We start from the raw sequence: 5,282 nt of genomic DNA on the forward strand, positions 1-5,282 counted from the left end.
CCTATCACATGTGTGTGTCAAGAGGCTTGAAGGGATGCCATGATTGATGTCTAGGCCAATCACAGGCAGAGAGTGTCTGAGAGCCTCTGACCACTCCATCAGCCTAAGCCCTTGAGTGCCCTGAGTCAGAAATCCTTCTTACAAACAGAACTTCTTTGATGCATGATTAAATTCTCTGAGTTAAAGCTCAGAGAAATTAGGGTTCAACCTGAAGGTCAAAAAAGAAAAACAGCCAGCCACTAGCTCATACCTCTACATCAGTCTGAAATGGCGATCCTGCCTCCAGGAATCTCAGAACAAGACTGAACTGAGACCTGTCTTCTCCTCCCTATCTTATATTCCTCTCTAGTGCTGGGATTAAAGGTGTGCGCCGCCCAGTTTCTATAGCAAACTAGGGTAGGATTAAAGCTGTGTGTTACCACTGCCTGGTCTGTAAGGCTGACCAGTGGGGCTGTTTTACTCTCTGATCTTCAGGCAAGTTTTATTTATTAAAATACAAATAAAATACCGCTACACTTCTTCAGAGTAAAACATCCCAATTTAGGTCCTCAGAACTTCCACAGTTTACGATTAATCAAACAAACCATCACAGAACCCTTGAAGAAATAAATACCATGAGAGGCTCAACAGAAACAAGACAAAGCTTCTACATGCTTCCTATATTAAAACTACTAAACTCAAAATACAAATAATTTTATGAGCTGTAGAAATAATAATAGAATGAAATAAATGGTTTAAGCACAGCCAAACATAACATTTAAAAAATCACTATGGATAATGCATCCTAAATAGTAGACTAGACGTGACAAGAGAGAAAATTAGGAAAGTGACTCCTCAAGAAACAGCTGCCAGGCATGGTGGCATAAGCTTTTAATTCCAAGCAGGCAGATGTCTGTGAGTTCAAGGCCAGTTTGGTCTGCATAGGGAGTTCAATAACAGCAAGGGCTATGTAGAGACCCTGTCTCAAAAACAAAACAAACAGAAAAGAAAACACCAACATCGCATCACAGAGTTACAAGAAAACAAAGAATTAAAAGAATGAAAACGGCACTGAAGGATCTAGGGAAAGTCCAAGAAGACAGCAGCTGACAGGACAGAGAAGCAGCAACACCCGGGGGAATCATGACTGAGCAACGATGAGAGATATGAGCCCACACAGGGGGGCAAACGCGTGCCAAGCCAGAGAAGCATGGCAAAACCCACATCAGCACGCACCAGGATTCCACAGATGAGGAAGAACAGCCAGACAGCAGTGCGGCGATGCCTGCAAGGGGGGACGCTCAGCAGCAGAGCTCTCAAATGGCAAAACCTGCATGGGCATGCACCAGGGTTCCACAGATGAGGAAGAACAGCCAGACAGCAGTGCGGCGATGCCTGCAAGGAGGGACGCTCAGCAGCAGCGCTCTCAACAGGAAGCCAAAGCAGCCATATCTTCAGACCTGGACAGAAAAACAGCTGAAAACCTAGTCCATGTACTCGGTATAATTATCTTTCAAGGACTGCGTAAGATGAAATCATTTTCCAACAACTATACTTTGAAATAAAACACTCTTTGCAGACCTTTCTCTAGAGGGTCTTCTAGAGGTACTTCAGGAAGAAAAGACAGACTTGAAAGGCAGGTCTGGGTGCAAGGAGGAAAGGGGAATGAAGAGAATTTAAAGTGTGCAGGTGCATCCAATCCAGCACCAGATGTAGAATAGTGTAAGAACATCTGATCGGGACCTAGGAAAAGATAATGGAAATTCCTGCCCCCTACGCACAGAGTGGAGTCCGTGTGAGCATCATCAGAGGTGTTCAGCGAACTGGCTTTGTTCATGAGGGAAGCAGAGAAAAACTATAGATTTTTTTGTCGTCGCACATGGTAATGTTTTAAGAGTAACAATTGAAAAAGACAGAGCATGTAACTTTAAAACCAGGAGTGGCTTCCATTGCCCCTTCCTCCACTGTGGTGGGTAAACTAGATGGGTAAACCACCAACGCTGTGGAGACCGTGAGCCATGAGCTGAGAAGCCCGACTGCACCATCCTACATGTTCTCAATAACACATGGGACCTTTTTTAGAAAATAAGGCCATAAATTGTGTCAAACAGGAGCAGAGTAAATTTCACAAACTTAGAATCATACAAACTGTGTTCTCTTTTTACTCTGAGATGAAATTAGAAGACAAAATTGAAGTTTTAAATAATATTTTAGAAATCAGATAATGTCATAATAGAACCTTTTTGTGCATTTTTCCTTTTTTCTTGTTTTTATTGAGCTATACATTTTTCTCCCTCCTTCCTTCCTCCCCTCTCCTATGACCCCCATGCTCCAAATTTACCCAGGAGATCTTGTCTTTTTCTCCCTCCTATTTAGATCTATGTATGTCTCTCTTAGGGCCTTTGTTGTCTAGGTTCTCTGGGGTTTTGGAATGTAGGCTGGTTTTTCTTTGCTTTATATCTAAAAGCCACTTATGAGTGAGTACATATTATATTTGTCTTTCTGGTTCTGGGTTACCTCATCCAATATGTCTTTTTTTAGATCCATCCATTTGCCTACGAATTTCGAGAAATTATTATTTCTTACTGCTGAGTAGCACTCCACTGTGTAAATGGACCACATCTTCATCCATTCTTCAGTTGAGGGGCATCTAGGTTGTTTTTAGGTTCTGGCTATTACGAATAATACTATGAACATAGTTGAGCACATGTCCTTATGGTATGAAAGAGCTTCCTTTGGGTATATACCCAAAAGTGGTATTGCTGGGTCTTGAGGTAGATTGTTCCTAATTTTATAATAGAACCTCTTGATGCTAAAAAAACTGAGCAATAATAAACTTTATGTATACATAGCTTGTAAGATTTTGAAAGTATAGCCATGAAGATCATGTCACATGCACACACAGGAATTTAAAAAGTAGACAATGTATGGTTTTAGTGTTTGAATATGAGAGAAATATCAACTTTGAGTTATTGTATTTAAATGTATAAAAAACAAAAACCTATAAAATTCACAGATAAAGATTAATAGGATTTTTTAAATAAACAATTATAAAGCAGTAGATACTAAAAATAATAATTCTGAATTGTCACTATCATTTCATGTGATTAAAATTACTTCATCAAATATGAATCATTCTATAAAATAAGAAAAGTCCTGAGCTGGGTATGCTGATGGACATCCATAGTCCTGGCCCCCAGGAGGCTGAGGTGTGAAATCAAGACCAACCCAAGCTACACAGCAAGATCCTATATGGAAAAACCAATGCCTGGGGATGTGGCTTGGTGGTCGATCACTTACCCAGAGTTCATGAGACCCTGAGCTCAACCCCTGGCACTCATAATAATAAGCAAAATATTCCTAGAAATGATAGTTTCTAAATTTGACCCCAGAAGAAAGGAAGTCTCAAATGGTCCAATAATCAGACCCGAGAGCAAAACTAGACAAAGATAATATAGGAAATTAAAGAATATTAACTGATAACTTGTAGTAAGGGACCACTTGTTTGTTTTTCTGGATGCCCATTAGCTCTAGCTTCCTATTTGCTAACTCTTACATCTTAATTTAACCCATCTCCATTAATATGTGCATCACCATGAGGTCGTGGCCTACCAGCAAAGTTCCAGCATGTCTGTCTCTGGCGGTGGCTCCATAGCTTCTCTCTGACTCCAACTCCTTTCTCCCAGAATTCAGTTTAGTTTTCCCCTAGCTCTGTTCTTTCCTGTTCTGCTATAGGCTCAAATCAGTTTCTTTATTAACCAGTGATGTTCACAGCATACAGAAGGGAATCCTACATCAATAACCGTTGACACAAGTACCGTTTTTAAAGTTAACAAATCAAATCCAGGTTAATATTAAGAAAATAAAAACATATCCAAATTCCCTCTCTCCTAGGAATTCAGAGGGCATTAGCACTAGAGCAAATGTCATTTACCACCTTTAACAGGATAACTACATGGTCTTTTGACTCATAAAGTATTTGATAAGACTCCACATCTCCTCATGTTGAAGAAAATTAAATGATTCTTACTGAACTCACAACCCGCCGGAGATCATAGACTGATGGGTAGCCCCCATCAGGACTCTCCTATGAGAAACACGGGACATTCAGTCATCAGTCCTATCTGAGCTACACCAGAGGCTTTGGCACAGGATCCTTTATCTCTCCCAGAAACTTGGACGTTTCTCCCGCTGTCAGTTGCATGGCTTGGCACGTGGAAGCCGATCTTTCCACACGTTCTAGCAACAGAACAATACCACTCTACTCAAGCAATCTTCCTTACAGGGGATCCGATAAAGCGCGTGCTGGGTATTGATTTCATCTTCTTTGATGAGTTCATTTGCACGATTAGGATGGGCCTCAGATTTTGTGAATGGCACCCTTGCTCCTAGGAGAAGCGTGACAATGCCCTGGTTCCACCCCTGTGAATCCCTCTGGGTAATTTCCAGTCTTTAAAAGTCTGGGCAAACGTAAGTAGAATTAGGAAGACGGACACATGTTTCCTCTCATGACATGTTTTGAGGGGTTGATAGTGGGCATGGGTTCACTTCTTCACACTCTTCCCAGGACACCTCAGTTCTTAGCGATCCAGTTCCCATTGTGGTTCATCTTTATAGAACCCGCTTTTTGCATAAGTCACCTGGAAAATTTTCTTTACCTAACACAGGAAACCCTACATGTGTGTACTATAAATGTAATGATATTTCTGGCCCCATCAGTAGGTCTGAACTGTTTCCATGTGCTGTCACATGAAATCACACATGTTCTACTTTCAGACTTGTTTTTTTTTTCTAATGTATACCTAAAGGAAGGATATTTTATGAAGAAATTCTTGCTATCATGCTAGGCTATCCTCCTTGCCAGTATTTGCCTATTATGTCATTGTTTACGGTCTCTAAGGTGATTGTGTAAGAATGCTGTGTCCAATTTCGTGGCTCAGCATCCTTGTGAATCATCCCGCCTAACAGCGAAATTAATTCGACCCTGGATCTTCTCATCAATGGTGCAAGTTAATTCAAACCAGTTGTCCTCTGGCAGCAACAAATGAGTTATTTGTTGGCCAGTCCAAAGCCATGATCATTGTACTAAAAGATAAAACAGCTAACGAGGAATCAAAGTGAAGGAGGGGCCTGGAGAGATGGCTCGGAGTTAAGAATTGTTTCTCTGTTAATTAAGATATGTGCTTCCCTGCTCCCCTATCCAACTTTCCTGTATCCCAATCATCCCGTTGCCCCAAGTTCTCCCCATCCTACCCTTCTCACTTTTTTCTCCCCATCTCCCCTTACCCCCCTCCCACCCCACC

The sequence above is a fragment of the Microtus ochrogaster genome, linkage group LG9 (genome assembly GCF_000317375.1).
Source record: "Microtus ochrogaster isolate Prairie Vole_2 linkage group LG9, MicOch1.0, whole genome shotgun sequence".
NCBI classification, from domain to species: domain Eukaryota; kingdom Metazoa; phylum Chordata; class Mammalia; order Rodentia; family Cricetidae; genus Microtus; species Microtus ochrogaster.